Raw genomic sequence first — 19,698 nt, 5'->3', positions numbered from 1 at the left:
GAGTAGCAATTTGTCGAAATGGACAGATTTAATAAAAACTAAAGAAACTCTGTTAAAATAAAACCCCACATTTAAGGAGCTTAGATCTGAGATTAGAAATCTTCAACATAAAGTTCATCTAATATTTTTAGATCAGATGGAGAGAAAGATTGCTTATGCTAAAGCTCATTTTTTCGAGAATGCAAACAAACCCGGCAAGTGGCTTGCTTACAGAATAAGGAAAGAGAGAGAAAAGAAGATGATTAAAACCTTAAAGGATAAAAATGGGCAGAATACCTCTGCCCTGGATGATATGAAAGTTATAGCGCAAGAGTTCTATAAGAATTTATATAAAAAAGAGGAGAGACTTAAGGTTGAACAAGAAGAATATCTTACGAACAGGGTGCGGATAAAGCTAACAAACGAACAGAGAGAATTACTAGCTGGTTCGATAACGATGGCTGAAATTGTAGCGGCATGGAATAGAATAAAAAGTAATAAGGCAGCTGGACCTGATGGTATTCCGCCGGAATATTATATAACCTTTAAAGACAATTTAGTAGACCCATTTAAATGTTTACTAGAGGAGGTCTGGAGTTCGGCTAAGATTCCAGAGTCATGGCGGCATAGTAATGTGGTGCTGATTCCAAAACCTGGTAAGGATACGGATGATATTGGGAATTATCGTCCCATATCTCTATTAAACATAGATTACAAAATATTCACGTCGATCTTGGCAAATAGACTCAAATCGATTCTAGGGGAAGTTATCCATCCTGATCAAACAGGGTTTTTACCAAGAAGATATATGCAAACAAATACTAGGATGTTGTTTAATTTTTTGGAATATTTTGAGTTCAATAGAGACAAACAATTAGCACTTTTATTTCTCGACGCGGAAAAAGCGTTTGATAATTTAGATTGGAACTTTATGTTGGAACTTTTAGAGAAGTCAAACTTTGGTGATAAATTTGTGGACAACATCCGCGCAATTTATGATAAACAATATGCTAAGATAATCATCAACGGAGATTTGACAGAGGAAATATGCCTCAGCAAGGGTACAAGGCAAGGATGTCCTCTGTCCCCTCTATTGTTTATTTTTTCTTTGGAATTATTGAATGAAACAATTAGATGTGATAACAGAGTTGAGGGCCTAAAAGTCAAAGGTCAAAATTATAAAATCTTAGCCTATGCAGACGACATGGTTCTTGTCCTCCAAAATCCTGTGGAGTCAATAGAGGTGGTTTTAAATCACCTTGAAGAATATGGGAAAGTTGCTGGTCTGAAGATAAATATAAACAAGTCAAAATTACTAACTAAAAACATGCCTGCGCAGGCAATTTTGGATCTTGAAAGGAAATCAGGATTCAAAAGGGATAAAAAAATAAGATATTTAGGTTTAGTGATTTCTGATAAGTGTAGTGCCATTTACGAAGATAATTATAACCCTTTGTTAAAGGAAATAGACATTTTATTTAAAAAATGGGCCAATCTGAGACTCTCATTTATGGGGAGAGTGTCATTACTTAAAATGAACATTCTTCCCAAAGTCTTATTTCTGTTTCAAGTGGCAAATTTTGCCGTAAAGGATTCTTTCCTTATGAAATTAAACCAGATGTCTAAAAATTTTGTATGGCAGGGAAAGAAACCCAGAGTTGGGTGGAAAATTTTAACAGACAAAAAAGAAAATGGAGGCCTAGGTCTCCCTGACTTTGAGATTTACCATCTTGCCTGTTCAATTTTATGGCTGAAGGATTGGGTAATTTTGGAAGATACCCGCTTACTAGCAATAGAAGGAGCTGATTTGCAGGCTGGCTGGCACGCAAATATGTGGTATATTCAAAAACCTCAAAATTACTTCAAAAACCATTTAATACGTAAATCTTTATTGCAAGTCTGGACAAAAATAAAGCGGAAAATATATGATAAAACGCCCAGGTGGTTATCCCTAGTGGAGGCATCAACCCGACCGCAACTTTGGTCCCCTGGAAGGATAATAAGATATACAGACTTACTAGATGAGAGTAATAAAATGAGAAAGAAGGAGGATTTAGAAGCAAGAGGGATCTCCTTTGATTGGTGGATAATGACACAAATACTGGCAAAGTATAACAAAGATAAAACTTCTGGGTTTACTAAAATAAACTTTGATTTTGATATGATAATAACAGCGAGGACTGGAAAATTGATTAAGAAGGTTTACAATTATTTATTACAAATAAAACTTGAGGAAGAAACTGTCAAAAATGTGATGCTAAAATGGTCCAATAATTTAAAGCTCAACATTACTTTGGAACAATGGGAGATTTTATGGAGAAATAACTATAAGATCATAAAGCCGGTTAATTTTCGGGAATTTTTTTTTAAGCTTTTTTATAGATGGCACATCACACCGGTGTTATTAAATAAAATTAATCATGCCATCCCACCTAACTGTTGGAAATGCGAAGTAAAGTTAGGAACTTATTATCACATATGGTGGACTTGTGGCGTGTCCAAGAGGTACTGGAAAAACATCCATAAAATGTTGATAGATATACTTAAGGTCAATCTTTCTTTTAAGCCGGAATTTATGTTATTATCGTTAGTTAGAGGGATGGTTCCACGTGAGGATGAATTTATCACCGTATACATTATAACAGCGGCTAGAATTTTATTCGCACAAAATTGGAAATCTAAAACGCTACCAAAGAGGGAAGAAATAATTCAAAAAATTGTGCAGGTGGCCGAAATGGATATACTAGCTAATATTATAAAAGGTAACTCAAAGGAGGAAGCAAAAAAAAAGATGGGAAAAAGTATATTTATGGTTGGAAAAAAATTGAATTCAAACTGATATTACCAATTGTTATATAATTGTATAATACTTTCAGTATTATTAATATTATTAATGACTGTATTAGAAAGAAAGGAAAGATATTAACTTTCGATTTGGGATTTTAATACCACAGTATCACCCTACTCGGGATGTATCTTGATGTTATAGGATAAGGTTAATCCTATTTATGGTATGTAAATTATTGTTTTTTGGATGCGGACGATGTCGTTTTTCTGCTGATGGATATTATTTTGTTCTGTCTGTATGAATTGAAGGATGTAATAAAATAACAGAAACTGGAAAAAAAAAAGAAATAACTCAAAGTTGAACTTGTGGTTCTCCTGACAAAAATCTGTAATCTTTCATTGAAATCTGCTTCCGTTCCTGAGGACTGGAAGGTAGCAAATGTCACCCCCATCTTTAAAAAGGGTTCCAGAGGAGATCCTGGAAACTAAGGGCCAGTCAGTCTGACTTCAATACTGGGAAAGTTGGTAGAAACCATTATCAAGGACAAAATGAGTAAGCACATTGATGAACACGAGTTATTGAAGAATACTCAGCATGTGTTCTGTAAGGGAAGATCTTGCCTCACTAACATGTTACGTTTCTTTGAGTGGGTGAACCAACATGTGGACAAAGGAGACCCGATAGATGTTGTTTACCTTGATTTCCAGAAAGCTTTTGATAAAGTTCCTCATCAAAGGCTCCTTAGTAAGCTCGAGAGTCATGGAGTAAAAGGACAGGTCTTCTGGTGGATCAAAAACTGGCTGATTAATAGGAAGCAGAGAGTGAGTATAAATGGGCAGTCTTCGCAGTGGAGGACGGTAAGCAGTGGGGTGCCGCAGGGCTCAGTACTGGGTCGCATGCTCTTTAACTTGTTCATTAATGATCTGGAGTTGGGAGTAAGCAGTGAAGTGGCTAAGTTTGCAGATGACACTAAATTGTTCAGGGTGGTGAGAACCAGAGAGGATTGTGAGGCACTCCAAAGGGATCTGTTGAGGCTGGGTGAGTGGGCATCAATGTGGCAGATGAGGTTCAATGTGGCCAAGTGCAAAGTAATGCATATTGGGGCCAAGAATCCCAGCTACAAATACAAGTTGATGGGTTGTGAACTGGCAGAGACTGACCAAGAGAGAGATCTTGGGGTCGTGGTAGATAACTCACTGAAAATGTCAAGACAGTGTGTGATTGCAATAAAAAAGGCCAACGCCATGCTGAAAATTATTAGGAAGGGAATTGATAACAAATCAGCCAGTATCATAATGCCCCTGTATAAATCGATGGTGCGGTCTCATTTGGAATACTGTGTGCAATTCTGGTCACCTCACCTCAAAAAGGATATCATAGCATTGGAAAAAGTGCAGAAAAGGGCAACTAGAATGATTAAAGTTTTGGAACACTTTCCCTATGAAGAAAAGTTAAAACACTTGGGGCTCTTTAGCTTGGAGAAACGTCGACTGCGGGGTGACATGATAGAGGTTTACAAGATTATGCATGGGATGGAGAAGGACGAAAAAGAAGTACTTTTCTCCCTTTCTCACAATACAAGAACTCATGGGCATTCAATGAAATTGCCAAGCAGTCGGGTTAGAACGGATAAAAGGAGGTACTTCTTCACCCAAAGGGTGATTAACATGTGGAATTTACTGCCACAGGAGGTGGTGGTGGCTACAATCACAGCCAGCTTCAAGAGAGGGTTAGATAAAAATATGGAGCAGAGGTCCATCAGTGGCTATTAGCCACAGTGTGTGTGTGTGTGTACATATATATATATATATATATATATATATATATATATATATATATATATATATATATATATATATATATATATATATATATAAATATTTTGGCCACTGTGTGACACAGAGTGTTGGACTGGATGGGCCATTGGCACAGGTCGAGATGCAGGACAGGAACCCGGAAGTGACCGACAGGCTGCTTCAGCGTGCCGCTGCGCCGGCCCCCTGGGCCCCACAACGATGGGACCGATGCCACAGGGATGGGCTCGAAACACTCTATGACCCCTCAAAAGAACAGCAGTCTAGCTCTCTTCCCCCGAGCCCTGCCACCATAAGCCTCAAGGGGGCTCATTTTGCGGCATCTCCCGGCAGGAGGGTGGCATCCGCACGGGACACATATCAAATGAAAGAGGGGGCGCAGGGCTATCAGAAACAGCCGGCGGAGGGAGTCGCGAGACCACCCCACTGGGGGATCCACACCCCGAAAGTGATAAAGGTGGCGCAGATAGAGCCAACAGAGCAAACAGGACAAAATAAATAGGCTGCATTATGCAGCACAGTTGAGAAAGTGCCTTATCCCATATACTGATGAAGTAAATACAGGATCTGAGAACAAAATTGCACCAGAAGACACAAACACAAAGCTCCCTTACACTGAATCAGTGCTTGGGTCCACCAAAGTCAGTATTGTCTACTCCAGTCACAAACACAAAGCTCCCTTACACTGAATCAGTGCTTGGGTCCACCAAAGTCAGTATTGTCCACTCCAGTCACAAACACAAAGCTCCCTTACACTGAATCAGTGCTTGGGTCCACCAAAGTCAGTATTGTCCACTCCAGTCACAAACACAAAGCTCCCTTACACTGAATCAGTGCTTGGGTCCACCAAAGTCAGTATTGTCCACTCCAGTCACAAACACAAAGCTCCCTTACACTGAATCAGTGCTTGGGTCCACCAAAGTCAGTATTGTCACATAAGAACATAAGAGAAGCCCTGTTGGATCAGGCCAGTGGTCCATCCAGTCCAACACTCTGCGTCACATAAGAACATAAGAGAAGCCCTGTTGGATCAGGCCAGTGGCCCATCCAGTCCAACACTCTGCATCACATAAGAACATAAGAGAAGCCCTGTTGGATCAGGCCAGTGGCCCATCCAGTCCAACACTCTGCGTCACATAAGAACATAAGAGAAGCCCTGTTGGATCAGGCCAGTGGCCCATCCAGTCCAACACTCTGCGTCACATAAGAACATAAGAGAAGCCCTGTTGGATCAGGCCAGTGGCCCACCCAGTCCAACACACTGTGTCACATAAGAACATAAGAGAAGCCCTGTTGGATCAGGCCAGTGGCCCATCCAGTCCAACACACTGTGTCACATAAGAACATAAGAGAAGCCCTGTTGGATCAGGCCTGTGGCCCATTCAGTCAGGAAGGGAGGAGGGAGGGAGGGAAGGAAGGGAGGGAAGGAAGAAAGGAAGGAAGAAAGGAAGGAAGGGAGGGAGGGAAGGAAGAAAGGAAGGGAGGGAGGGAGGGAGGGAGGGAGGGAAGGAAGGGAGGAGGGAGGGAGGGAGGGAAGGAAGGAAGGAAGGAAGGAAGGAAGGAAGGAAGGAAGGAAGGAAGGAAGGAAGGAAGGAAGGAAGGAAGGAAGGAAGGAAGGAAGGAGGGAGGGAGGGAAGGGAGGAAGGGAGGAGGGAGGGAGGGAGGGAGGGAAGGAAGAAAGGAAGGAAGGAAGGGAGGAGGGAGGGAAGGAAGGAAGAAAGGAAGGAGGGAGGGAGGGAGGAAGGAGGGAGGGAGGGAGGGAAGAAAAGAAGGCCAGCCGCCCCCCCCCCGCCAGCCGCCCCCCCCCCCCCGCTTTTGGCTTACCTGGATCCAGGGCGGTGGCGGCCTCTCCACGCTGCCTCCGCTGGTCTCTGGAGGCCCCCAGGGACCAGCGCAGGCCTCTCCACGAAGCCTCCGCTGGCCTCTGGAGGCCTCCAGGGACCAGCGGAGGCCTCTCCACGCTGCCTCCGCTGGCCTCTGGAGGCCTCCAGGGACCAGCGGAGGCCTCTCCACGAAGCCTCCGCTGGCCTCTGGAGGCCTCCAGGGACCAGCGGAGGCCTCTCCACGCTGCCGGCGCTGGCCTCTGGAGGCCTCCAGGGACCAGCGCCGGCCTCTCCACGCTTCCGGCGCTGGCCTCTGGAGGCCTCCAGGGACCAGCGCCGGCCTCTCCACGCTGCCGGCGCTGGCCTCTGGAGGCCTCCAGGGACCAGCGCTGGCCTCTCCACGCTTCCGGCGCTGGCCTCTGGAGGCCTCCAGGGACCAGCGCCGGCCTCTCCGCTGCCGGCGCTGGCCTCTGGAGGCCTCCAGGGACCAGCGCCAGTCTCTCCACGCTGCCGGCGCTGGCCTCTGGAGGCCTCCAGGGACCAGCGCCGGCCTCTCTGGACCCCGCGCGCGGGCGGGGAAGGCGGGGAGTGAGGCAGCCAGCGTCCCTGCGCGTGCGCACACCGCTGTGCGCACGCGCAGGGACGCTGGCTGCCTCTCTCCCCGCCTTCCCCGCCCGCGCGCGCAGCCCGCCGGCTCCCCGCTGGCTATACCGGGACCTTGTAATGGTCCCGGTATAGGCAGCCCGGGAGCCGGGATTGGGTGGCCAGAACCGGGAAAGTCCCGGGAGACCGGGATGGTCTGGCCACCCTAATAACACTGGAAGTTTTCCAGGTGCCCCTTTAAGGTTGCATGAACATGAAGCAATATAGAAATGCAAAACACACCATTGATGCCATCAGCAACCTCAGAGAGTCATGTAATAGCTGCACCCCACCCCACTCCAGTCTTCCAGCCCTTATGGTTAGATTTACCAAGAAAAAAAAAAACAGAAAAAAATGTGATCACCATAGTAAAGCATCATACTCTCTTGAGGTACCTGGTGTCACGTCATTTTCTGGGAAATATAATTATTTTAAAACAAGGAAACATGGATATCCCTTTACAGAGATAGAATCAAGAACCACTCTCCAAAAGAGATGTCTTTGCAAAGGAGCACTAGTTTCCTGAAACACCCAGGTTCTCTGAATGTTTTCCTTCTAAGTGGACAAGAAAAGAGCATGATATGCCCCTCCCCCCATTTCCGTTACCAGCATTTTTAATATCTCACTAAAGTTGTTATGTAACAAATCCCCCAAATTGCCCTGGGCTTATTACTAATCCTCATCTGTCATCAAGAAGAAAAATCACCCAGTATTTGTGTTGTTCCAAAATGTTGTTTCTTTCAGTTTTTGATGGCTGTATTAGAACATCATGAACCACGGCCCCACAAACAGCACTGTATATTTGAGGACAGATTTGAACTATCCTGCACATTGCAAATGATCCCTAAAGTAGATGTATTCTTCAATACACAATGACCCGCAGGGGTTTTGTGTTGTTAAAATGCAGTTGGTAAAACGGAGGACAGGAGATCACAATGATGTAAGCCAGTTGTGGTCTCCACCAATGTTCCCTCTAAGGTGCATAGTGTTGTGAGCAAAAATTTTGCTTTGTAAGGTACTGTCATTGAAGTTATGAGATGATAGCATTAAAGTTGTGAGCTTCTGCACTAAGGTGTGGGCTCTGGTGTCATCCTTCCTAAGCTAATACAGAAACGTGTGAGCTGGAGGCTAAACCTATGTGAGCTAGCTCATACCAAATCTGCTTAGAAGAAACACTGGTCTCCACTTGGAAGAAAGGCTGTGTATAAGCACAGGAAGTAGGAAAATAATAATAAAGAGTGAACATGGTGTAGAGTTTAGAGTGTCTAGAGTATATGCATACCAAGGTTCAAATCCACACCCCATTTGAAGAGTAGAGTGGATAAGTCCTCAATAACAAAAGAAATTCCCAGAAGTCTACATCCCCCCCTCAAAAACAAAAAAACAAAACAACACCCTAGCAGTGATATCCTCAAACGATTTACACCACACAAAAGCCATGTAAGAAAGCTGGATTTACCACCTCATTGAAGGCAAATATTCCGGAATTTTTTTCGGGTATGTGTGGGAGTATGGATAAGGGCTTTTTTGGAATGCATGCATATTGTGTCTTCCTGAACAACTATTTTTAGCATTGGAAAATTTGTTTATTATTTGAATTTTAAATATCATGCTTGGAGTTCTCCAGGTGGCCCCTTTAAGGCAGCACAAACATTAAGCTGTATAGAAATGCAAAACACACCATTGATTCCCTCTCAGCAACCTCAGCGTCATGTTATGGCTTCTCCTCCGTGTCTCCAAGCCCTTATGGTGAGATTATTTGAGAAAAACAAATAAACAAAAAAAGGATCAGGATAGTAATGCATCATGCACTCTTGAAGTACCCCTTGTCATGTAATTTCCCTCCCCCAATTTTTTTTTCAAAGGAAACATGAATATACCTTTACAGAGAAAACATATGTCTTCACAAACTAGCATAAGTTTGCTGAAACACCCCGATTCTCCAAATGTGTTCCTTCTATGAGGATCAGAGAAAATGTAACGCCCCTCTCCCAGTTTCATTTTCTGACAATTGTAATATTTCTCTATATTGGTTATGTAACAAATTCTGCTAATTGCCCCGGGCGTATTACTCACCCTCATCTGTCATCAACAAGTTTCACAGGGCCTGTAAGACCAAACTGTTCAAACTTGCTTTTAATGGTTAAGGGGAGGTGGCTATTATTCCACAGCACTGACAATCTCTTTGAGCTAACATAACTAAAACAAGAAACATTTGAATAACTAGAACATCAATGTAAATCTTGGACTTTTAATGACTATATAATGGAAATGATTTTATTGTATATTTTATGTTGTTTTTATTTACTGTTAGCCGATCTGAGCCTGTCAGGGAAGGGCGGGATATAAATCTGATTAAATAAATAAGATAAATCTCCCAGTATTTCTGTTGTTTCAAACTTTTGATTCCTTAACTTTTTGATGGCTCTATGGCAGGGGTGGCCAACGGTAGCTCTCCAGTTGTTTTTTGCCTACAACTCCCATCAGCCCCAGCCATTGGCCATGCTGGCTGGGGCTGATGGGAGTTGTAGGCAAAAAACATCTGGAGAGCTATCGTTGGCCACCCCTGCTCTATGGGCATATCATGAACCCCCTTCCAAACACAATGAACTGTGATTTTTTTTGGTCTTCGTGGGCGACCCACATCTAAATTCCCACCCTGTCACCTAGCAGGTATCTCGATTAAACTAGTAACATGATAAAAGCACTGTTCAACCTTGCAAGATTGTTTTGAAAATGCTCAAAAAAAGTACAATTGGATTTGAACTTAGACAGTTTTAAAAGATTTTGGAGGGAAACCTAATGCAGACAAGAATTTGCCACTTTACTTACACTGTACTCCAACTCGTCTTGCTGTATCTGAAGAAGCAATTCTAGACTCAATATATGTGTTAGAAGTTATTTTGCTTTAATTTTGCTTCCCCGTTTATAATTATGCAAGTATGCAACACTCCCCTCAACAAAACAAAATGAATGGGGGCTATAGAAAAAAGGCAGTTGAAATAACAGCCTTTATTATCAAACGAAGCAAAATAAAGTGGGCTGAATGTAGGTTTTTCTGCAGTCGTTATTAAAGTGAAATCTGGATGATAAACATACCAGCAACAGGTTCTTCATGTCTCAAAATTAACACTATTTTTTGTGGCGATAATTTGGGATGTGTGTGTGTGTTATGGAAGGGGCATTTATTGGCAGCCAGACCTGAGTCACCAGTAAATATATGGACCAACAGGGCTTTGTGGTCAACTGAGAATTGAAGTAAGGAAACACTCACAGACTAGTGGTGGAATGCTTATAAAGACCCCTTCTTTAAATGCACAGACTGCCCTGAGAGATTCTAGGGAATAACTGGATCCCCCCCCCCACATTATATATATAATTAAGCACATGTCAGTTTCAAAGGAATTCTACTATAGACAGTTGACAGTGATTGTGCGATGGCAAACCTCTGCCCCAAATGGCTTGTGCAAAGGCATCTGGGATTGGTAGTTTTCCAAGGAAGCAGTGATTGAACTTTGTGCCCGGGCTGCATAGTTCCAGCTAGACTGACCCGCATTCATATTCTTTGTATCAATGAAGACATTGGGCAAGTGCAAAGTGCTTTCTACCAAGCAAGAGTTGCATACTGATACGCATTGGGCTTGGTGCAGGTAATTTTAGATCAGAGACTTTCCTGTCCTGTAACAGAAGGGTGGGGGGGACTATTGACTCATCAATGCAAGCATGGGGAAAGGAACCCATGCAACCCATTCCATGCATTTTTCTCTTGCCTTAGGAAAATGGTGCTCCAGGTCAGGAATTGCAGCCTAATGCATAACACTCTCACCCTTTAAAAGAAATTCTCAGCCCTCTTTTTGTCTTTTGGATTTCCCTGCAAACTTTTCCTAGAATACATGACTACTGAGGTCATTCTCTGACAGCCAGCACGTAGTGGTTAGAGTTGGTTACCCAGAATCTGGGAGACCCATGGTCTGTGAGACCATAATTCAAATTCCCACTACCCCAGGGCAGTTCACTGGGTGCCTCTGGCCCAGTCGCACCTTGTGCGGTTGTCATGAGAATAAACTGGAGGATAGGAGAATGACCTGTGCTGATTTCGGTCTCCATTGGGTAGAAGTGCCTAACCTGAGACCACTTTTGGGGAGGGAGGGCTGTAGGAATGTTACACGACTCAGGGTTGATGTTCTCGCACCAGTCTGTCCAGTCTGTGCTGCTCTTCTGACTGTCAGTGATTTATTTATATACATTATTCTTTACACAATCATTTACTAACAACGTGCAGAATGAGAGACAGATGTTTACCTAAGCTTTTCCTCAAATGTGGATTCCAGGAAGGAGGTGAAAGGGCAGAACATTCCAAGGCCCTCAGCATTCTTGCTTAGGGCAAAGTACATGAAGGCTTAATGCTGCCTTCTGAGTCTAAAGATGAAGTCAGGACAAGGTTGGCCAGGCCATTGCCCTTCCTTCATCTCACTCTTTTTTGTTTTTATTTTAAAAGCCCATCAGCAAATTCGTTAAAAACATTCTGACCCCTCACTATCACTCTCTGGAATCGATAGTATTAAAGGAGCGTATTGTTCCAGTTGCTTCGCTAATACATATGCATGATTGACTTGCAAGGTATATTCTTCTCTTGACAGTTTACACATTCTTGTACACAAGACACATAAGGAAGGCAAGCATTGTACAAAGCAACGCACCGATACAGCTAGTCCTAACATTTCCAAACCCCACTGACACAAAGTGCCCAACCACCCTTAGGCAGCCAGGACCGTGGCTTATTGAGCTGATGGTTTACTCTTTGAGAATTGTCAGTGATATTGAAGCAGCACATATTCTGCAATGACTCACATCCTTGGTGGTGAAGAAGGAGCAGATAGTCTATAGCTGCATGGTTGTCTAAAACAGCATGTCGCAGCTCCATTTGTTCAGCATTCAAAGTGTCCAAGGTGATGGAGGTAGAATTAATAGTTTTTGCTAAGCTGCAAGCAATTTTACTTAATGTTCTGTGATTAATAACAGCTAAGGCTGGCACCCCAATGAGTGAAGCAGCAAGGGACACATATTTAGCTTGAGATAATAATGCCGTATCAGAAGAATCACAGGTAGAGTCTAAGGGGACAGTTTTTCTGCTAATGCATGAGGCAGAGGGTTCCATAAGCCAGGATCTTTGAGGCAACACTACAGCAAGGTGACTTAAACAACATACAGAAAATAGATATATTAGCAGGAATATAACTAAAAGTTCAATGGAAGCAAGAGAAAAACCAAGCAGGTGGTAGAGGAATATAGCCATAATTACAGGTTACATTAATTGTTGCATTACATTTCCACAAAGGGGCACCTGTTTGCAGGCAACCATGCAATGGCTTATGGTGGGAAAGCCCTAATTGGGTAAAGGTGCATAAGAGATCTGGGATTCATTTAAACATTTACCAAGAGCTGTATCAGTTCCTGGAGCCTTGCAAACAGGAATTAGACTCCTAATAACATATGTAAATCAGTGTATTGTGTCAGACAAAAATGTTAAACACTGTTAATGTTAGCTAAGCGTTCCCAAATATTAAACAGAAGATGATTTCCAAAACTAATAGCCTTGACAGGAGACAAAATACATAAACACAAACAACAAAGTTTGTTCATTGTGAGTTGCAAAAACAGCAGACACCAAATTCTCTGGAGATGGCTCTTGTCCAGCCTATTCCAACGTTTGTTGAGCTGGATTAGTTAGACACTTTGCATCCCCCCATGTGACATCACGAGCTGTCTGGGTGTGTGGATTTCACCATCTTCCTTTTGAGGCTGAGATTGAAATTGGGAATTGGATTTGGGAGGCCCTGATGCCACGCCATGAGCAGGATGAACACACTTAGCCGGCACCCACAAAGGACCTATAAGAGAGAACACAGCAGCATGCCGGCACCCCTAGTTAACAAGGGGAACTGGACCATGCCAAGATAATAAGACCAAATTCGATTGTTCCTGAACCTGCATTTGGGTAGGAACCTTCATTTTAACTCCTTTTAATTGTTTTTGAAGAGTGGTTTTCAATGTTTGATTAGCATGTTCCACAATAGCTTGACCTGTGGAATTATATGGAATGCCATGCTAGATTTGAATGTTCCATTGTGCACAAAAATCAACAAATTCAGAAAAACTATATGCTGAGGCTTATCAGTTTTCAAACAGTTGCAGATGACCCATTATCGCAAAGACAGAAATAAGGTGAGCCATGACATGTTTTGTGGCTTCACCACAGTGAGCGGCAGCCCAAAGATATCCAGAGTATGTGTCTACACAAACATGAACACAGTACCAGGGTTTCAAGGAAGCTATATGGGTAACATCCATTCGCCAAAGTTGGTTAGGGAACATTTTCTCTATGAAGAAAGGTTAAAATACTTGGGGATCTTTGGCTTGGAGAAACATTGACTGCGGGGTGACATGATAGAGGTTTACAAGATTATGCATGGAATGGAGAAAGTAGAGAAAGAAGTATTTTTCTCCCTTTCTCACAAGACAAAAACTTGTGGGCATTCAATGAAATTGCTTAGCAGTCAGGTTAAAACAGATAAAAGGAAGTAATTCACCCAAAGGGTGATTAACATGTGAAATTCACTGCTACAGGAGGTGGTGGCAGCTACAAACATAGCCAGCCCCAAGAGGAGACTGGATAAAAATATGGAGCAGAGGTCCATCAGTTACTATTAGCCACAGTATATATATGTGTGTGTGTATGTGTGTATGCATAGAAGAAGACATTGGATTTATATTCCGCCCTCCACTCGAGAGTCTCAGAGTGGCTCACAATCTCCTTTATCTCCCTCCCTCACAACAGACACCCTGTGAGGTGGGTGGGGCTGAGAGGATTCTCACAGCAGCTGCCCTTTCAAGGACAACCTCTGCCAGAGCTATGACTGACCCAAAGCCATTCCAGCAGTTACAAGGGGAGGAGTTGGGAATCAAACCTGGCTCTCCCAGATAAGAGTCCACACACTTAACCACTACACCAAATGGACACATATATTGGTCACTGTATGACACAGAGTGCTGGACTGGATGGGCCACTGGCTTGATCAAAAGGCAATGCGAACTGTTTGACAAATGCTTTGGCATTCTGGTGAAAATAGCTATGACTGAGAGAGGGATTAGTAAATACAGAGGTAACACTTTTTAAGCCTTATCAGCATGCATCGCCCTGAGCAATCAAGCCAGGAAGATTAGAATGGCTTCGAATGTGAGCAATGAAAAAAGTTAACTCACAGCCAAATTTAAAAATTGCAAGATTAAAAATATAGCCAATCAAATTAGAGTCAATTTGGAGAGTGATACATGCACCAGGAAGTTGATGAATCAAATTTAATGCGTATAAGGTGTCAACTGTTAAGTTGAAAGACCTTTGTAAATAGAGCTGAAAAGCCATTGTTCTAACAGCAGCTTCAGCTTGTTGCACTGAGCGCTGTTGCAAAATGAAGTGAGTCTTTTATACTTCCCCCCAGCAAACTGGGTACTCATTTTACCAATCCTAGCATCAGACAATGGAACTTCAAATCAACCAGACTCCATTCGATACAAAGTTTAAGGCTTTATTTGAGAGTTCATAGTTTCTGAGCGTGGAAAGATTGGAACTGATACAATTTTGCAGGCGAGGCATTACTTTAAGGAATTGCACATCAAAGGTTTCTAAACAATCCTACATTCCCATGCATTCTAAGCCTAAAGTGATACATTTCACACAGTCACTTTCTCTTATCTCCGAGTGGTCCTTGATCTCACAGGGATGGCCAAACCGCCTTCCCCGGAGGCATTTTATCTTCAGTTGCTTTTGTTAGTTCCAGGGACAGGAATTCACACCAATGTTAGTAACAACTATGCTTCTACTTTGATATGCAAGGTCTCTTCCCATGGTTAGTAACAGAGGCTAGAAAATGGAGTCAGTTAAGCTAAGCATTTCATTTCAGTTAACTAAGCTAAACATTTCTCAGAGTAATTTTCCAGTGTCTGACACCTAGGAAGGATAGAAGGCTGAGTAACCTTGAGGCACCTACCTGAACCTAGCTTCCGCCAGGATCGAACTCAGGCCATAAGCAGAGCTCAAGACTACAATACTGCAACTTTAACACTCTGCACCACGGGGCTCTTTCTGAATCCAAATTAGCATTTTCCTTGGCCAACTTCATCATCAATTCTCCTGCTGCATCAGGATTATCACCCTGTCTTCTGATTGCTGCCTGAAGACAATTGATAAGGACTAAATAGAGCTCTCATGGCTTTTGACAGATAGTTGCAAAAGGGAGCACAGCTTGTGCTTCAATAGTACTGAACTGTCCAGATCCATATATTTGTTCAACAGTATAAGTCCCATTGGAGCCACTCCCTTGAACATCAGCCAAATTATGATATTCACTGTCCCATATCACATACTGTCCAGGAGTTAACATTATCCCCACCATATTTTTCCAATCTTGAGAAATCACAGTGTATCCATTAGAGAGTCCTTCTAAAAGACTTTGCACATTGGTTCCCCTTATGCCCATGTCTCTGATAGCCTTTTGAATTTCACTCAAAACAGAGTGCAGCAACACAGTACAGTTAACAACCTGTTGCCTGTTCTCATTCTGTGCAGATATTACTGGGCATACTGATAAAAGTCAGGCAACTCTTCCCCTGTCAAATATTCAGGGAAAATAGACAACATTTCTGCCAATTCTGGGACATTTTCCAATTTAGCCTGATCAAGTTCCTTCTCCAAAACTTCACAGACCATGTGTCCCCGAGGCGTTAGATAGTGGGCCCATGGGTGAATCTGTTGGTGGAGGAGGAGGAGAAGGAAGAGGAGGGGCAGGGGGCATTGGACACCAGTGCATTTTAGGGGACAATCTTTGGAGAGCTGGCTTGTGTTAGAAATGGGCATAAATTTCTCTACTGCATACCTGCATTTATGCCAGGCTTGAAGCAGTTCAACATAAGCTCAAGGCTCTGTATGAAGGGTCTTCCCTATCTTTTCCCAGTCTTGAAGTTTAAGAGAAACTCCCTCCGGGTACCAGGGACACTGTTTACTGATCTCTTGTAAGAGAGTCTTAAGTTGCCCAGAAGTCACGGACCCACCATATTTCTGAATGAGGAACCGCAGCTCCTCCAAATGTTTGCTCTGGGTTTGCGAGAACTGTCCTCCCATACTCACCAATGAAGGGGTCATTTAGAATGATGTGGAGTGCACTCAAGGGGCCTATGCCAGGCATTGATGAGAGGGGTCCTTGTTCGCTGCGCCACTTGTAGGAATGTCACACGACTCAGGGTTGATGTTCTCGCACCAGTCTGTCCAGTTTGTGCTGCTCTTCTGACTGTCAGTGGCTGCATTGCTTTATTTATATACATTATTCTTTACACAATCATTTACTAACAACATGCAGAATGAGACGACCGATGTTTACCTAAGTTTTTCCTCAAATGTGGATTCCAGGAAGGAGGTGAAAGGGCAGAACATTCCAAGGGCTTAATGCTGCCTTCTGAGTCTAAAGATGAAGTCAGGACAAGATTGGCCAGGCCGTTGCCCTTCCTTCAGGGGGCTATTAATCTAAGACATAACTAGAAAAAAAAATAAAAAGTAAATGAATCAAACAAATTGTTTTAGGGCTCTGCACACAGAGAATGAATGCCAGTCCTGCATCGGCCACCTGGCTCAGAGTGCTGCAGAGCAGTAGAGGGCCAACAGCACTGATCCACCTTCATTTATTTCAAGGACCTCAAACAAGGGAGGGTGTTGGCCAATCTACATTTGTGCATGTGTGTGAATCCCTATGTATCTTGCAGTGCAGGACCTGCTTATTTGCTTACTACATCCTAATGGGTGGCTTGTAAATTGTGATTAAGAAAACACTGTGCGCAAAATACAAAGCAGAGCAATGTGTTATAACCACGCTCTGGAGAGGTGAATTTAGGGGTGTCTCCATATTCATCCAGACTTGTTTTGCTGTATGAGCATTAATGTATGATGAGTCAGACTTGAGAAGATGTATATAGAATACTGACAGGGAAGAAAGTCAGGACAGTTAAGTTCAGTCACCTTCAGAAGAAAAATGATCGGTTTTTTTGAAAAGGATATGCTTCTCTTGGGGTTTTTCTAACACAGTACTTTACATTCATGGCATGTTTGAGTTTCTTCTACCAGGAGCTTCTTCTACCAGGAAGCTTCATTTTCATCATACTTCTAGGTCACAGCAGAAAAGGAAGTGGGCTTTCATGGGTCCTTGCTGTGGGCAGGTCCGGCTCGGCCACTAAGCAAGCTAAGCAGTTGCCTAGGGCACAAATTGGGTTCTCACCCCCCTCCAGTGCCCCAGGCAAGCACTTAGCTTGCCTCCCTCCCACTGCTGCTGCCAAAGCCACCAGTAGCCCCCCCCAGGCCGCCGCCACTGCCCACCGCCCCCCGGCACCGCCCCTGATGCCCCTGGCACTCTGCTTGCCTACCTGCCGCTGCTCGCTCTCTTTCCGCTGCTCGCCGCAGCTAAAAGGAAGCTCTGCTGGCTTTGCAGCTTGCGCCTGTACATTTTGTCTCTTAACAAAACACTCAGGCTTGGGCTGCAAAGCCAACAGAGTTTCCTTTTAGCCGTGGCGAGCAGGGGGGAGTGAGTGAGTGGAGCGCTGCCACTTTTAGCAGTGGTGGGCAGGTGAACAGAGCGCCGGGGGGGGGCAGGCGGGATGCCGTGCAGGGGCAGGATGCCTGGGGGAGGCACCTGTGTAGGGCGCTGTTTGCCTTAGAGCTGCCCCTGGCTGTGGGAAGTGACACATTCATAAATGATAGTAATATTCTTGGATCATGCCAAATGAAGTATCAAACCTCTTAGCAACAGTTCTATACATAGGCCAAAACAGAGGTCTTCAGTATTCTGGGAATGTTTCAGGTGGGATGCTACACAGTGTACATTGTCTCTCCTCTTGCCTTAACTTAATGTTCCAAGTACAAAACATACAAAGAATGAGTTAGAATTAATGGTTGCCTTAGGGAGGAAAGACTGCAGGGAGGCAACCACCTAGGGTAAAGATGCTTAATGCTTTTTAGTAGGTCAGATCCTGGCTGTGAGAGAAATGTCAGCAGGCAAATGCAGGCCTTAACTTGATAGTAAAATATGATCCATATATATATATATATATATATATATATATATAGAAAAGAAAAGAAAAGCAATGGGTCCATGAATTAATCTTACTGGTTTGACAATTCATACAGATGAATGGCTCACAAACTGTTCATCTTGAGAAGGAATGAAGATGAAGTTCTGGATCATTTATTTATTTATTTATTTGATTTATATTCCGCCCTCCCTGCCGAAGCAGGCTCATGCATTTTGTTTAAACAACCTACAACTCTTAGTGTGGGGCCATCTGCCTAGAGTGGGTTGATGTGCTGAGGGGGAAAATGACCAACAGGCTGGGCAAGTGCCTGGAGGACATGGGGAGCCTAGGATCTGCTATCTTGCTAGGAATGGATATTTGGCTGAGTGATCTTAGGAATAGCATACAGGGTTGGCTGCAGTTGTAGGAGCATTGGTGGGAGCCAGACAATGGGAAGCCCAGCTGTTGTGTCAGGATCAGCATGGGGCCGAATCCATTTACAGAAAAGCCAGCCTGTGTGTCCATCTTCCTGAGTATGAGGATCCCTTGGGGGTGAGGGATCTTGCACTGAGGGATTCAAGGAGTGGGCCTATTCAGTAGTTTCCAGTGGACATCACCATGCAGTTCTTCAGAATCCAGAACTTCATCTTCAGGTGATAGGGGAGACTACATAGGTTTTCCTTGTGGGATCCAGCAACCTGTCATCCTATGGTTCTCACAGCTCCAGACAGTGAGCTGGGTGGACAGTCAATGACAAAAGTCATGTGGGATGGGCAATATAATGAGGGAAGCTGGCTGCAATTTCACATACACACACACACAGACACAAAACTGCTGGGTTCAACCCACTGTAGAAATACTGGGTTGTATTGACTAATTCGGCCCCTTCCCAGCCGAGCAGTCCATAGACTGCTGAGGCTGGGGGCCGCCCATTGCCTCCCCGCGCGGATCAGAGGCAATGGGTTATCCTAAGGGGAGGTGGCGATGGGCAGCCTTAAGAGGCTGCCCACGCCCCCTAGCACGCAGCAAGAAATCGCTCTCGGCTGGATCAGTCACCTACCGGCTGACTGAGGGCCGTTGAGAGCGAGGCGTCGTCGGCGTGCTTTGCACGCTTTGGAGTCGGGAGCCTGCCTGGACGGCGGAGAGCGGCGTGTTCTGTCTGCCGGCGTCGGCGGCTTCTGCGGGGCGGAGGGAGTCCCGGGCGAGGTCGTGCTCGGGCCCCGACCCTCCCTTCCCTCGCTCTTTTGTGCTCGTTGCGAGCCCCGGCCCCCGTTCGCGGCGCGGCGCTGTGTGCCGGCGTCGGCGGCTTCTGCGGGGCGGAGGGAGTCCCGGGCGAGGTTGTTCTTCGGGCCCTGTCCCTCCCTTCCCTCGTTCCCTCGTGTTTGAGGCGAGCCCGCGGCCCCCGTTTGTGGTGCGGCTTCGGTAGAGAGCCGCTTGGCGCTCAAGCTTCACCCTCTCCTTCCCTCCTGTGGGGGTCGTTTGTCGAGGGGCGTGTGCCAGGCAAATCAGGCGGCGCAGTTGGGCTGGGGGCGGCGGCGCG

Source organism: Heteronotia binoei, chromosome 15 (assembly GCF_032191835.1).
Source record: "Heteronotia binoei isolate CCM8104 ecotype False Entrance Well chromosome 15, APGP_CSIRO_Hbin_v1, whole genome shotgun sequence".
Classification (NCBI taxonomy): Eukaryota; Metazoa; Chordata; class Lepidosauria; order Squamata; family Gekkonidae; genus Heteronotia; species Heteronotia binoei.
The sequence above is the reverse complement of the archived record's forward strand: the minus strand, read 5'-3'. Positions refer to the sequence as shown.